General features: G+C 38.4%; 1 protein-coding gene across 1 annotated transcript in view; it reads left to right on the top strand.

Moving 5' to 3' along the window:
- The window catches only part of DHX29 (DExH-box helicase 29), a 302,630-nt gene that overhangs the window by 435 nt on the left and 284,515 nt on the right, over positions 1-17,680 (top strand). The window lies entirely within an intron of this gene.

Genomic DNA, 17,680 nt, shown 5'->3' with positions numbered 1-17,680 from the left:
GAGATTGTGGTGTAGCTGTGTATATGTGTGCACTTGATTAGACCTGAGATTGTGTTGTAGTTGTGTATATGTGTGCGCATGATTAGACCTGAGATTGTGATGTAGCTGTGTATATGTGTGCACATGATTAGACTTGAGATTGTGATGTAGCTGTGCATATGTGTGCACATGATTAGACCTGAGATTGTGATGTAGCTGTGTATATGTGTGCACATGATTAGACCTGAGATTATGATGTAGCTGTGTATATGTGTGCACATGATTAGACTTGAGATTGTGATGTAGCTGTGCATATGTGTGCACATGATTAGACCTGAGATTGTGATGTAGCTGTGTATATGTGTGCACATGATTAGACCTGAGATTGTGATGTAGCTGTGTATGTGGGTGCACATGATAAGACCTGAGATTGTGGTGTAGCTGTGTATATGTGTGCACTTGATTAGACCTGAGATTGTGATGTAGCTGTGTATATGTGTGCACTTGATTAGACCTGAGATTGTGATGTAGCTGTGTATATGTGTGCACATGATTAGACCTGAGATTGTGATGTAGCTGTGTATATGTGTGCACATGATTAGACCTGAGACTGATGTTGCTGTCTATATGTGTGCATATGATTAGACCTGAGATTGTGTTGTAGCTGTGTATATGTGTGCACATGATTAGACCTGAGATTGTGATGTAGCTGTGTATATGTGTGCACATGATTAGACCTGAGACTGATGTTGCTGTCTATATGTGTGCATATGATTAGACCTGAGATTGTGATGTAGCTGTGTATATGTGTGCACATGATTAGACCTGAGATTGTGATGTAGTTGTGTATATGTGTGCGCATGATTAGACCTGAGATTGTGGTGTAGCTGTGTATATGTGTTCATATGAAGAGACTAGAGATTATGATGTAGCTGTGTATGTGGGTGCACATGATAAGACTGGCGATTGTGATGTAGCTGTGTATATGGGTGCACATGATTAGACCTGAGATTGTGGTGTAGCTGTGTATATGTGTGCACTTGATTAGACCAGAGATTGTGATGTAGCTGTGTATATGTGTGCACATGATTAGAACTGAGATTGTGATATAGTTGTATATGTGTGCACATGATTAGACCTGAGATTGTGTTGTAGCTGTGTATATGTGTGCACATGATTAGACCTGAGATTGTGATGTAGCTGTGTATATGTGTGCACATGATTAGACCTGAGATTGTGATGTAGCTGTGTATATGTGTGCACATGATTAGACCTGAGATTGTGATGTAGCTGTGTATGTGGGTGCACATGATTAGACCTGAGATTGTGTTGTAGTTGTGTATATGTGTGCACATGATTAGACCTGAGATTGTGATGTAGTTGTGTATATGTGTGCGCATAATTAGACCTGAGATTGTGATGTAGTTGTGTATATGTGTGCACATGATTAGACCTGAGATTGTGATGTAGCTGTGTATATGTGTGCACATGATTAGACCTGAGACTGATGTTGCTGTCTATATGTGTGCATATGATTAGACCTGAGATTGTGTTGTAGCTGTGTATATGTGTGCACATGATTAGACCTGAGATTGTGATGTAGCTGTGTATATGTGTGCACATGATTAGACCTGAGACTGATGTTGCTGTCTATATGTGTGCATATGATTAGACCTGAGATTGTGTTGTAGCTGTGTATATGTGTGCACATGATTAGACCTGAGACTGTGATGTAGTTGTGTATATGTGTGCACATGATTAGACCTGAGATTGTGGTGTAGCTGTGTATATGTGTGCACATGATTAGACCTGAGACTGATGTTGCTGTCTATATGTGTGCATATGATTAGACCTGAGATTGTGATGTAGCTGTGTATATGTGTGCACATGATTAGACCTGAGATTGTGATGTAGTTGTGTATATGTGTGCGCATGATTAGACCTGAGATTGTGGTGTAGCTGTGTATATGTGTTCATATGAAGAGACTAGAGATTATGATGTAGCTGTGTATGTGGGTGCACATGATAAGACTGGCGATTGTGATGTAGCTGTGTATATGGGTGCACATGATTAGACCTGAGATTGTGGTGTAGCTGTGTATATGTGTGCACTTGATTAGACCAGAGATTGTGATGTAGCTGTGTATATGTGTGCACATGATTAGAACTGAGATTGTGATATAGTTGTATATGTGTGCACATGATTAGACCTGAGATTGTGTTGTAGCTGTGTATATGTGTGCACATGATTAGACCTGAGATTGTGATGTAGCTGTGTATATGTGTGCACATGATTAGACCTGAGATTGTGATGTAGCTGTGTATGTGGGTGCACATGATTAGACCTGAGATTGTGATGTAGTTGTGTATATGTGTGCGCATAATTAGACCTGAGATTGTGATGTAGTTGTGTATATGTGTGCACATGATTAGACCTGAGATTGTGATGTAGCTGTGTATATGTGTGCACATGATTAGACCTGAGATTGTGTTGTAGCTGTGTATATGTGTGCACATGATTAGACCTGAGATTGTGATGTAGCTGTGTATATGTGTGCACATGATTAGACCTGAGATTGTGATGTAGTTGTGTATATGTGTGCACATGATTAGACCTGAGATTGTGATGTAGCTGTGTATATGTGTGCACATGATTAGACCTGAGATTGTGTTGTAGCTGTGTATATGTGTGCACATGATTAGACCTGAGATTGTGATGTAGTTGTGTATATGTGTGCACATGATTAGACCTGAGATTGTGATGTAGCTGTGTATATGTGTGCATATGATTAGACCTGAGATTATGATGTAGCTGTGTATATGTGTGCACATGATTAGACCTGAGACTGTGATGTAGCTATGTATATGTGTGCACATGATTAGACCTGAGATTGTGATGTAGCTGTGTATATGTGTGTACATGATTAGACCTGAGATTGTGATGTAGTTGTGTATATGTGTGTGTACATGATTTACCTGAGATTGTGATGTAGCTGTGTATGTGTTTGCACATGATTAGACCTGAGATTGTGATGTAGCTATGTATATGTGTGTACATGATTTACCTGAGATTGTGATGTAGCTGTGTATGTGTGTGCACATGATTAGACCTGAGATTGTGATGTAGCTGTGTATATGTGTGCGTATGATTAGACCTGAGACTGTGATGTAGTTGTGTATATGTGTGCATGATTAGACCTGAGATTGTGATGTAGTTGTGTATATGTGTGCACATGATTAGACCTGAGATTGTGATGTAGTTTTGTATATGTGTGCACATGATTAGACCTGAGATTGTGATGTAGCTGTGTATATGTGTGCACATGATTAGACCAGAGATTATGATGTAGCTGTGTATATGTGTGCACATGATTAGACCTGAGATTGTGATGTAGCTGTGTATATGTGTTCGCATGATTAGACCTGAGATTGTGATGTAGCTGTGTATATGTGTGCGCATGATTAGACCTGAGATTGTGATGTAGCTGTGTATATGTGTGCGCATGATTAGACCTGAGATTATGATGTAGTTGTGTATATGTGTGCACATGATTAGACCTGAGATTGTGTTGCAGTTATGTATATGTGTGCACATGATTAGACCTGAGATTGTGTTGCAGTTATGTATATGTGTGCACATGATTAGACCTGAGACTGTGATATAGTTGTATATGTGTGCACATGATTAGACCTGAGATTGTGATGTAGTTGTGTATATGTGTGCACATGATTAGACCTGAGATTGTGATGTAGCTGTGTATATGTGTGCACATGATTAGACCTGAGATTGTGATGTAGCTGTGTATATGTGTACACATGATTAGACCTGAGATTGTGATGTAGCTGTGTATATGTGTGTACATGATTAGACCTGAGATTGTGATGTAGCTGTGTATATGTGTGCACATGATTAGACCAGAGATTGTGATGTAGTTGTGTATATGTGTGCACATGATTAGACCTGAGATTGTGATGTAGTTGTGTATATGTGTGCACATGATTAGACCTGAGATTGTGATGTAGTTGTGTATATGTGTGCACATGATTAGACCTGAGATTGTGATGTAGCTGTGTATATGTGTGCACATGATTAGACCTGAGATTGTGATGTAGTTGTGTATATGTGTGCACATGATTAGACCTGAGATTGTGATGTAGTTGTGTATATGTGTGCACATGATTAGACCTGAGATTGTGATGTAGTTGTGTATATGTGTGCACATGATTAGACCTGAGATTGTGATGTAGCTGTGTATATGTGTGCACATGATTAGACCTGAGATTGTGATGTAGTTGTGTATATGTGTGCACATGATTAGACCTGAGATTGTGATGTAGCTGTGTATATGTGTGCACATGATTAGACCTGAGATTGTGATGTAGCTGTGTATATGTGTGCACATGATTAGACCTGAGATTGTGATGTAGCTGTGTATATGTGTGCACATGATTAGACCTGAGATTGTGATGTAGCTGTGTATATGTGTGCACATGATTAGACCTGAGATTGTGTTGTAGCTGTGTATATGTGTGCACATGATTAGACCTGAGACTGTGATGTAGCTGTGTATATGTGTGCGCATGATTAGACCTGAGATTGTGATGTAGCTGTGTATATGTGTGCGCATGATTAGACCTGAGATTATGATGTAGTTGTGTATATGTGTGCACATGATTAGACCTGAGATTGTGTTGCAGTTATGTATATGTGTGCACATGATTAGACCTGAGATTGTGATGTAGCTGTGTATATGTGTGCACATGATTAGAACTGAGATTGTGATATAGTTGTATATGTGTGCACATGATTAGACCTGAGATTGTGATGTAGCTGTGTACCCTATATGTGTGCGCATGATTAGACCTGAGACTGTGATGTAGTTGTGTATATGTGTGCGCATGATTATATCTGAGATTGTGATGTAGCTGTGTATATGTGTGCACATGATTAGACCTGAGATTGTGTTGTAGCTGTGTATATGTGTGCACATGATTAGACCTGAAATTGTGTTGTAGCTGTGTATATGTGTGCGCATGATTAGACCTGAGACTGTGATGTAGTTGTGTATATGTGTGCGCATGATTATATCTGAGATTGTGATGTAGCTGTGTATATGTGTGCATGATTAGACCTGAGATTGTGTTGTAGCTGTGTATATGTGTGCGCATGATTAGACCTGAGACTGTGATGTAGTTGTGTATATGTGTGCACATGATTAGACCTGAGATTGTGATGTAGCTATGTATATGTGTGCGCATGATTAGACCTGAGACTGTGATGTAGTTGTGTATATGTGTGCATGATTAGACCTGAGATTGTGATGTAGCTATGTATATGTGTGCATGATTAGACCTGAGATTGTGATGTAGCTATGTATATGTGTGCATGATTAGACCTGAGATTGTGATGTAGTTGTGTATATGTGTGCACATGATTAGACCTGAGATTGTGATGTAGTTGTGTATATGTGTGCGCATGATTAGACCTGAGACTGTGATGTAGTTGTGTATATGTGTGCATGATTAGACCTGAGATTGTGATGTAGCTGTGTATATGTGTGCACATGATTAGACCTGAGATTGTGATGTAGTTGTGTATATGTGTGCACATGATTAGACCTGAGATTGTGATGTAGCTATGTATATGGGTGTACATGATTAGACCTGAGATTGTGATGTAGCTGTGTATATGTGTGCACATGATTAGACCTGAGATTGTGATGTAGCTGTGTATATGTGTGCACATGATTAGACCTGAGATTGTGTTGTAGCTGTGTATATGTGTGCACATGATTAGACCTGAGATTGTGATGTAGCTATGTATATGTGTGCGCATGATTAGACCTGAGACTGTGATGTAGCTGTGTATATGTGTGCATGATTAGACCTGAGATTGTGATGTAGCTATGTATATGTGTGCACATGATTAGACCTGAGATTGTGATGTAGCTGTGTATATGTGTGCACATGATTAGACCTGAGACTGTGATGTAGTTGTGTATATGTGTGCACATGATTAGACCTGAGATTGTGATGTAGCTGTGTATATGTGTGCACATGATTAGACCTGAGATTGTGATGTAGCTGTGTATATGTGTGCACATGATTAGACCTGAGACTGTGATGTAGTTGTGTATATGTGTGCACATGATTAGACCAGAGATTGTGATGTAGCTGTGTATATGTGTGCACATGATTAGACCAGAGATTATGATGTAGCTGTGTATATGTGTGCACATGATTAGACCTGAGACTGTGATGTAGTTGTGTATATGTGTGCACATGATTAGACCTGAGATTGTGATGTAGCTGTGTATATGTGTGCACATGATTAGACCTGAGATTGTGATGTAGCTGTGTATATGTGTGCACATGATTAGACCTGAGACTGTGATGTAGCTGTGTATATGTGTGCACATGATTAGACCTGAGATTGTGTTGTAGCTGTGTATATGTGTGCACATGATTAGACCTGAGATTGTGATGTAGCTATGTATATGTGTGCACATGATTAGACCTGAGATTGTGTTGTAGCTGTGTATATGTGTGCACATGATTAGACCTGAGATTGTGATGTAGCTGTGTATATGTGTGCACATGATTAGACCTGAGATTGTGATGTAGCTGTGTATATGTGTGCACATGATTAGAACTGAGATTGTGATATAGTTGTATATGTGTGCACATGATTAGACCTGAGATTGTGTTGTAGCTGTGTATATGTGCACATGATTAGACCTGAGATTGTGATGTAGCTGTGTATATGTGTGCACATGATTAGACCTGAGATTGTGTTGTAGCTGTGTATATGTGTGCACATGATTAGACCTGAGATTGTGATGTAGTTGTGTATATGTGTGCACATGATTAGACCTGAGATTGTGATGTAGTTGTGTATATGTGTGCACATGATTAGACCAGAGATTGTGATGTAGCTGTGTATATGTGTGCACATGATTAGACCAGAGATTATGATGTAGCTGTGTATATGTGTGCACATGATTAGACCTGAGATTGTGTTGCAGTTATGTATATGTGTGCACATGATTAGACCTGAGATTGTGATGTAGTTGTGTATATGTGTGCACATGATTAGACCTGAGATTGTGATGTAGCTGTGTATATGTGTGCACATGATTAGACCTGAGATTGTGATGTAGCTGTGTATATGTGTGCACATGATTAGACCTGAGATTGTGATGTAGCTGTGTATATGTTGCACATGATTAGACCTGAGATTGTGATATAGTTGTATATGTGTGCACATGATTAGACCTGAGATTGTGATGTAGTTGTGTATATGTGTGCACATGATTAGACCTGAGATTGTGATGTAGCTGTGTATATGTGTGCACATGATTAGACCTGAGATTGTGTTGTAGCTGTGTATATGTGTGCACATGATTAGACCTGAGACTGTGATGTAGTTGTGTATATGTGTGCACATGATTAGACCTGAGATTGTGTTGTAGCTGTGTATATGTGCACATGATTAGAACTGAGATTGTGATATAGTTGTATATGTGTGCACATGATTAGACCTGAGATTGTGATGTAGCTGTGTATATGTGCGCATGATTAGACCAGAGATTATGATGTAGCTGTGTATATGTGCGCATGATTAGACCAGAGATTATGATGTAGCTGTGTACATGTGTGCACATGATTAGACCAGAGATTGTGTTGTAGCTGTGTATATGTGTGCACATGATTAGACCAGAGATTATGATGTAGCTGTGTATATGTGTGCACATGATTAGACCTGAGATTGTGATGTAGCTGTGTATATGTGAGTGCATGATTAGACCTGAAATTGTGTTGTAGCTGTGTATGTGTGTGCACTTGATTAGACCTGAGATTGTGATGTAGTTGTGTATATGTGTGCACATGATTAGACCTGAGATTGTGATGTAGCTGTGTATATGTGTGCACATGATTAGACCTGAGATTGTGATGTAGCTGTGTATATGTGTGCACATGATTAGACCTGAGATTGTGATGTAGCTGTGTATATGTGTGCATATGATTAGACCTGAGATTGTGTTGTAGCTGTGTATATGTGTGCGCATGATTAGACATGAGATTGTGATGTAGCTGTGTATATGTGTGCACATGATTAGACCTGAGATTGTGATGTAGCTGTGTATATGTGTGCACATGATTAGACCTGAAATTGTGTTGTAGCTGTGTATATGTGTGCACATGATTAGACCTGAGATTGTGATGTAGCTGTGTATATGTGTGCACATGATTAGACCTGAGATTGTGTTGTAGCTGTGTATATGTGTGCACATGATTAGACCTGAGATTGTGTTGTAGCTGTGTATATGTGTGCACATGATTAGACCTGAGATTGTGTTGTAGCTGTGTATATGTGTGCACATGATTAGACCTGAGATTGTGATGTAGCTGTGTATATGTGTGCACATGATTAGACCTTAGATTGTGATGTAGTTGTGTATATGTGTGCACATGATTAGACCTGAAATTGTGTTGTAGCTGTGTATATGTGTGCACATGATTAGACCTGAGATTGTGATGTAGTTGTGTATATGTGTGCACATGATTAGACCTGAGATTGTGATGTAGTTGTGTATATGATAGACCAGAGATTGTGATGTAGTTGTGTAAATGTGTGCGCATGATTAGATCTGAGATTGTGTTGTAGCTGTGCATATGTGTGCGCATGATTAGACCTTAGACTGTGCACACGTTTTAATGCCCCTATTTATCATTCTAAAAAGTTCCTAAAAATTGGCTAGTTCGACTGTAAAACTCTCCGACTTTGTTCTCGATTGCCTAAAGCATAGGAGCGCAAAAAAAGGGTTCAATTAGATTGCCACAGTCATATTTTCTATTGTACTCCTTGCTAAATCGAATAGTTACTCGTTTATAAAAAAAAATTGCGCCCTATGTGCTTTAAAGCGCACTTAGACATACAGAGAATGACAAGTATAATAAACATCAGTATATTAAAGGGACAGTCTAGTCCAAAACAAACTTTCATTATTCAGATAGTGCATGTCATTTTAAACAACTTTCCTATTTACTTCTATCACCAATTTTGCTTTGTTCTCTTGGTATTCTTAGTTAAAAGCTAAATCTAGGAGGTTCATATGCTAATTTCTAAGTCCTTGAAGGCCGCCTCTTAGCTTAGTGCATTTTGACAGTTTTTCACCACTAGAGGGTGTTAGCTCATTTGTTTTATATACAGGGAGTGCAGAATTATTAGGCAAATTAGTATTTTGACCACATCATCCTCTTTATGCATGTTGTCTTACTCCAAGCTGTATAGGCTCAAAAGCCTACTACCAATTAAGCATATTAGGTCATGTGCATCTCTGTAATGAGAAGGGGTGTGGTCTAATGACATCAACACCCTATATCAGGTGTGCATAATTATTAGGCAACTTCCTTTCCTTTGGCAAAATGGATCAAAAGAAGGACTTGACAGGCTCAGAAAAGTAAAAAATAGTGAGATATCTTGCAGAGGGATGCAGCACTCTTAAAATTGCAAAGCTTCTGAAGCGTGATCATCGAACAATCAAGCGTTTCATTCAAAATAGTCAACAGGGTCGCAAGAAGCGTGTGGAAAAACCAAGGCGCAAAATAACTGCCCATGAACTGAGAAAAGTCAAGCGTGCAGCTGCCAAGATGCCACTTGCCACCAGTTTGGCCATATTTCAGAGCTGCAACTTCACTGGAGTGCCCAAAAGCACAAGGTGTGCAATACTCAGAGACATGGCCAAGGTAAGAAAGGCTAAAAGACGACCACCACTGAACAAGACACACAAGCTGAAACGTCAAGACTGGGCCAAGAAATATCTCAAGACTGATTTTTCTAAGGTTTTATGGACTGATGAAATGAGAGTGAGTCTTGATGGGCCAGATGGATGGGCCCGTGGCTGGATTGGTAAAGGGCAGAGAGCTCCAGTCCGACTCAGACGCCAGCAAGGTGGAGGTGGAGTACTGGTTTGGGCTGGTATCATCAAAGATGAGCTTGTGGGGCCTTTTCGGGTTGAGGATGGAGTCAAGCTCAACTCCCAGTCCTACTGCCAGTTTCTGGAAGACACCTTCTTCAAGCAGTGGTACAGGAAGAAGTCTGCATCCTTCAAGAAAAACATGATTTTCATGCAGGACAATGCTCCATCACACGCGTCCAAGTACTCCACAGCGTGGCTGGCAAGAAAGGGTATAAAAGAAGAAAATCTAATGACATGGCCTCCTTGTTCACCTGATCTGAACCCCATTGAGAACCTGTGGTCCATCATCAAATGTGAGCTTTACAAGGAGGGAAAACAGTACACCTCTCTGAACAGTGTCTGGGAGGCTGTGGTTGCTGCTGCACGCAATGTTGATGGTGAACAGATCAAAACACTGACAGAATCCATGGATGGCAGGCTTTTGAGTGTCCTTGCAAAGAAAGGTGGCTATATTGGTCACTGATTTGTTTTTGTTTTGTTTTTGAATGTCAGAAATGTATATTTGTGAATGTTGAGATGTTATATTGGTTTCACTGGTAAAAATAAATAATTGAAATGGGTATATATTTGTTTTTTGTTAAGTTGCCTAATAATTATGCACAGTAATAGTCACCTGCACACACAGATATCCCCCTAAAATAGCTATAACTAAAAACAAACTAAAAACTACTTCCAAAACTATTCAGCTTTGATATTAATGAGTTTTTTGGGGTTCATTGAGAACATGGTTGTTGTTCAATAATAAAAGTAATCCTCAAAAATACAACTTGCCTAATAATTCTGCACTCCCTGTATATAACACTGTGCTCAAGCACGTGGAGTTCCTAGGAGCCAACACTGATTGGCTAAAATGCAAATCTGCCAAAAGAACTGAAATAAGTGGCAGTTTGCAGAGGCTTAGATACAAGATCATCACAGAGGTAAAAAGTGTATTAATATAACTGTGTTGGTTATGCAAAACTTGAGAATGGGTAATAAAGGGAGTATCTATCTTTTAAAACAATAAGTATTCTGGTGTAGACTGTCCCTTTAAGCACAGAGCAACAAATCAAATGCAATTGTTTGTCTCACACTGAAGACAAATAGATCTTAGCAAACATTTCTTCTTAAAGGGACATAGAACCCAATTTTTGTCTTTCATGATTTATATAGAACATAACATTTTAAACAACTTTCTAATTTACTTCTATTATCAATTTTTCTTAGTTTTCTTGTTATCCTTTGTGGAATAGAAGAAATGTAAGCTCAAGAGTGTGCATGTGTCTGCAGCACTATATAGCAGCAGTTTTGCAACAATGTTTTACATTAGCAGTAGCACTAGATGGCAGCACTATTTCCTGTTGTTTAGTGCTTCAGGCATGTGCACTCTACCTACCTAGGTATCTCTTCAACAAAGAATAACATGAGAATTAAAAAAAATGATAATAGAAGTAAATTGGAAACTTTTTGAAAATTGTATCCTCTATCTGAATCATAAAATAATTTTTGGGGGTTTAATGTCCCTTTAAGCATTCTATATTATATTTACTAACATCTAATTTTATTTATATAAACTATCTTCCCTCAAAATAATGAGAGGACACTCTGGGACCCCAATTGCCATGAAATTAAGGCTGAAGAAGGGCTCACAAATGACATATAGAGAATTATTGGTAGACTGAAAATATTAACATACATATTCAGATTAAGATAAAACAATTCAAATACAATAGTCTGTGTAATACTTGAAACAAATGCATTGGGGTACAGTAACAGTATGCAATTTTAATCAACTTTCTAATTTACTCCTATTATACATTTTCTTCGTTCTCTTGGTATCTTTATTTGAAAAGCAGGAATGTAAGCTTAGGAGCGGCCAATTTTTTTGTTCACCCTGGATAGAGCTTGTTGATTGGTGGCTACCCAGGTGCAGAACCAAAAATGGGCCGGCTCCTAAGCTTACATTCCTGCTTTTAAAAATTAAGATACCAAGAGAATGGAGAAAAATTGATCATAGGAGTTAATTAGAAAGTTGCTTAGAAATGCATGCTCTATCTGAATCATAAAAGAAAAGAATTGAGTTTCATATCCCTGTAAGCAGACTATATTGTAATTGTAAACCTGAAGATTTATTTATATAAACACAGGTACACCACTGAAAACTGAACGGCTGAAAACACACACAATTTTCCACTAGTAATCTAGATTACTAGGGGACATATTTTCTTAGAGGTTCGCTGGTCAAAACAAATACAATATGAAAAAAAATATTTATATTAAAGAAACAGGAAACCCCAAAATGATCTCTAATGATTTGGATAAAACATGCATTTTTTTTAAACAACTTTTTAAATTTACTTCTATTATCAAATTTGCTTCATTATCCTTTGCTGATGGAACAACATTGGCCTACTGGTAGCTAGAGGAACACATCTAGTTAGCCAATCACAAGATACAAATGTGTGCATCCACCAATCAGCAGCCAGCTCCCACTAGTAGGATATGTGTGTATTGTTTTTAAACAAGGGATACTAAGAGAATAAAGCACTTTTGAAATCAAATTAAAATTCATTATTTCTTGTTTCGTAACGAAGGTACGTTGCTCTAGCCCTTTGATTTAATTCACCCACCAACTCAATTAACTTGGCAATGGAAATTATTTCAGCTACATGTGTTTCATTATGACCACTGTCATCTTCATTACTTCCTGTGTTTTTATCAACATTCAGAACAGTGTCTGTAAGATGATTGACTGCAGGTGTTTCTTCGTCCACGTTCATCCACTCAGCCAGATTTTCTTCATTAAGATTACTTGCTATGTCCTTGGAAAGAGTTCCTGTAATGCTTTTTGCAAATCATGAACAACTTTTTTGTCCTTTGATACATGAAATCCTGTGAAAATCTTGTCAACATTTTCTTTAGGTGAAGTATCAAACTGGCTGGCCACAGCCTATGCTAGCCTTTCTTTATGCGTCCACCTTGTTCCAACCACTAGTAATGAACCAAAAAACATCCTTCATGTTAAATTCTTTAATAAATGTCTGTACTGACTTGCCTGTATTCACCATATCCAACAGACGTTTCATGAAAAGTAAGAGAGAAATTTGCCTTTACAGAGCACAAAACTCCTTGGTCATGTATAAGCGATGTACAGTTTGATGGTAAATACTCTGTGTAAACATTTCTCTTACAAAGGAGTTCAGCTTTGGGGTAGGCTGAATAGTTGTCCAGAGTAAGAAGAATTTTGCAGTCTTCTGGTCGGCCTACAGATGTGCAGTGTGCTCTCCTTAGATTGTTTGCTTGAATTCTGAGGGCTTTTCTTCATCTTCTGTTAAAGTTTTCCTAGGCGTGCATCGCCAATATAGTGTAGTTTCATCTGCTTTATACACTTGCTCAGGACTGAGGTGCTTGCCAGCTACAAGCTTTGCAAATTCATTCACATACTCAGCGCTCCTTCATGGTTTGCAGACTGCTTTTCTCCACAAACTTTATTCATGGAAATTCCATGATGCTTCTTGAATCTTTGAAGCCATTCTTCACTATAAGCACACTCCTATTCTAATTTTAAGACCTTTATGGAACAACTGAGGCTGACCCTTTATCGTTCTACCTGACAAGTCCACTCCATCACTCCAAGGTTGTCTAAACCAGTGTTTCTCAATAATCAGCTGATGGGTGAGAGCAAGTTAGTAACCATGGTGTTACTTATCAGCTAATTACTTGACCTGTGCACTGGTTCAGCTATAATGAAAACCTGGCCTGTTGGGGGTACTTGAGGACAGCGGTTGAGAAACACTAGTCTAAACCATTCAATCATTACTTGATCATGCTTAGTACTCTTGCCATCCTTCATAGATTTATAATGCTCATTTGCTTCTTTGTATCACTGTCTGCATAGAATTTCAATATTTTGTCCCTTTGCTTCTTTATGTCATGAACAGTTTAAGAACCAATACCATAGATGTCACCAACTTACTCACTGAAACACCACAGTCCGTTTTTTTTCCAACGGTTCCACTTTCTCTTGGATCAAAATGAACTGGTGTTTACATTTACCATCATCCCTCTTAGAAACCATAAATGGAGGCACTGTATCACCACTAACAATAAGTGCAGCACAACTCATATACCTTAGGGCGCGCAATATTGAAGCGCACTGTTAAATTTCCTTCCTGCGTTATTTCAATTCGGTCCGGATTAAAGGAGGTTCCAAATCATTAGTTTCCAGAAAATCAGTGGTGTACGTGTATTAGCTTCCCTCTCCATCATCAGAGGCCACTTTTGGACCCCAAGTTTCCTTTCAAAATGCTGTAAGGGAGTCTTGCGTAACGAAAACATTGTATCCCAACTATTTATATGTATACTTTTTTTTTTTTTCTTCTTGATTTTTTTTTTTTTTTTGAATAATATGGTGTATAGCCTAGGCCATGGGGCAACAAATTTGTGTAAAATTTAGGAGCCAGCAATTATTTTTGGGAGCCACGAATACTTTTAGGAGCCGGACAGTGTTAATTGTATATAGATTTAGAGAGAATAACCTAAAATTGTTAGGAGCCAGGTGTAAAATTCTAGGAGCCAGTGGCTCACTGGCTCCCGGATTTGTCAAACCCTTGTCTAGTCTTTCTGGATAACCTGAGTGTTTAATAACTGTACAATATTGTAATATTCTATAGTACCTGATATGTCAGATTGGAGATCAAAGTATTAAAAGCATAGTGGAACAAACTTAAAGGGACAGTCAACACCCGCGGTAACTTAAGGCCATACCATAGATCTGAAATAGAAGATGCAGCTACACTGCATCGATGTTAATGAGCTCTAACGGTATTTGAGTAATCACCGAAAATACATTGGTTTATTCCTTGAAAATATGGCTTCCAAACTCCCCCCACTATTACGTATTAACCTTCTTTTTTTTTTTTTTTTTTTTAACTTTTTTTATTTATTGAAACAAATCAAAGTATTAACAATTACACTCTGACAATACAGGTCATATCTCAAGTATTGCATGCAAATACATCATCATCATGAATCTATTAATGTACATACAAGTTTAGCAATATTATTATGCTACAAGTCGGATACATTTCTAGCAGCTAGGTAGTCTTCCCAAATAAACACAATTGAATAATATTCTTCTAATTTGTGTGACAAGCTAAAATGGTACTTTTCTAAGGATAAGGTTAAAGATATCAGGTTTGTCCACTCTTCCCTAGATGGGATAACTGTATTTTTCCACCATCTTGGAATCAATTGTTTTGCACAATTTAACATAATGTCCAGTAGTGTTGCTCTAAGTCTGCATCTAATTTTAGTAGTTTTGTGGAAGAGACATGTCAGGGGGTCTAGTGGAATATCATGATGTATGGCCTTACAAGTCTCAGAGGTCACCATTTTCCAGAATTCTTGTACATTAGGGCATTGCCACCATACGTGAAGCAGTGTACCTATTTGGCCACAATTTCTCCAACATTGTGCTCGTGTGCTTGGATATATTTGTGCTAACCTATGCAGTGTTAGGTACCATCTACATAATAGCTTCATATTTGTTTCCCTAAATTTCATGGTGGAAGAAGAGGAATTCATGTGTTTTATAATGGTGAGCCAGTCCTTTTCCGCAAGTGGGGAGTCCAGATCTTTCTCCCACTTCTCTGTATATGAAGGTAATTTACGTGAGTGATAATTTAGGATTTGCTTGTAAGCCATAGACAGATGGCCCCTGGTTCCTATTTGTTGAAAACATATATGTTCAAATGGTGTCTTTGGTCTAAAGATTTGTTGTTTGTCAGTGTGCATAAGAATTAGATGTCTAAGTTGAAAATATTTGTACCACTGTCCAAAATGGTCTATGTTAAGTCTAGTTAGTTCATCTTTGGGGTGCAAAGTATTCCCGCCAAGAACCCTGCAAAACGGGATTAGTGTGTGGATCGTGTTGTCTGATTTACATAAAGTGTGAAAGTTTACTTGAAAGATAGGGTCTGTGAGAGTTGGGGATAGGGGAGAGGGTATAGATGATATAGTGGGAAAATGTTTAATAACATAGCTCCAGGTTTTGAGAGTTTCTTTCGTGAGTGAGGAGGTTGAGGCTATGATCTTCTGCTAGCGGTAACCAACATGCACTGCCTAAATTAGGGAAGGAAGCTAAGGATCGTTCTAACTCAATCCATTCCTTGTTGGTTCCATTTTTACACCAGTCTATAATTCTAACAAGATGTGTAGCTAATCTATAAAATCCTATATTAGGGGCCCCATTCCACCTCTATCTTTTGACATGTACATTGTATGCATAGGAACCCTTATCATGTGCTCAGACCAAATATATGAATTACGTGTCTTTTATAGAGAACGTATGTAAGAGTCTGGTAATTGTATGGGGAGGGCCTGAAGTATGTATAAGATTTTAGGGAGTATGACCATCTTTATAGAGTTTATGCGCCCTAGCCAAGAGATAGACTTATGTTCCCAGTCACGTATTTCTTTCTTAATAACTTGTATTAGCGGGGGGTAATTTAGCACAAACAACAAAGATTTGTTTTCTGGGATTTGTATTCCCAGATATTTGATTGCCTTAGGGTTATGGCAATAGCCAAAATCTGATTGAATTTTGCTGACCAAACTAGGTGGATTGTGGAGGCTGATAAATTCTGATTTAGTCTCATTAATTTTGAAAAAAAGAGAACCTGCCGTATTTGGATAGTTCTAATGTTAGTGTTGCGAGTGACGTTGCTGGGGATGTTAATGTAAGAAGCACGTCGTCAGCATATAGTGTCATTTTGTATTGGTTATCCTGAATCTTAATTCCCTGGATGTCCGGGTTCTGGCGGATTTTAGTTGCTAGAACCTCCATAGCTAGGACAAATAGAAGGGGTGAAAGTGGGCAGCCCTGTCGAGTGCCATTCGTTATAGATATAGAGGGAGTTAAGGAATCATTTAATCGAATTCTGGCTGAAGGGAATTTATATAAAGAAAATATTTTTTCAACTATAGAATGGCCAAATCCAAATTTATATAGGGTGGTCTTCAGAAACTTCCAATTCAGTCTATCAAAGGCCTTTTCGGTGTCTATTGATAAGAAAATAGTTGGTATTTTGATATCTGTGACACAATCAAGGAGGTTAATTAGTTTTATAGTATTGTCCCTAGCTTCTCGGTGGGGTGTAAATCCTGCCTGATTAACATGTACTAATGTCGGGAGAATTTTATTTATTCGGGAGGCGATAATTTTAGCATAGAGCTTTATATCCACGTTGAGCAGGGAAATAGGCCGGAAATTTGATGGGGTAGTAGGAGGTTTACCAGGTTTAGGTATCACTGTTATATGTGCTTCCACCATATTATGAGAGAAGGGATTCCCCTCGCCTATCTCATTAAAAATTTGCAAAAGAAATGGGGATAAAATGTCCTTGAAGAGGTGATAATATTTGACAGAAAAGCCATCTGGGCCCGGGCTTTTACCTGTGTTCAATTCCTTCAGTACTCTAAGTAATTCTTGATGAGTAATGGGTGAGTCTAACTCTGTCTTCTGTTCAGGTGTCATGGATGGCAGAGTGCAGTTTTGTAGGTAAATGTCTAGATCTGAGTCTTCAAAAAATGTAGATTTATCGTGTGCAATATTGTATAACTTAAGATAATAGTCTCGAAAATGTGAGCCTATGTCCGAGGTAGTTAGTATCTTTTGTTTTTGAGGGGTGATCAAGTGGTGGATATATGACTTTAACTTTCTTTTTTTAAGGGCCCTA

The sequence above is a fragment of the Bombina bombina genome, chromosome 2, assembly GCF_027579735.1.
Source record: "Bombina bombina isolate aBomBom1 chromosome 2, aBomBom1.pri, whole genome shotgun sequence".
NCBI lineage: Eukaryota > Metazoa > Chordata > Amphibia > Anura > Bombinatoridae > Bombina > Bombina bombina.
This window is presented reverse-complemented; position numbering and strand designations above follow the sequence as displayed.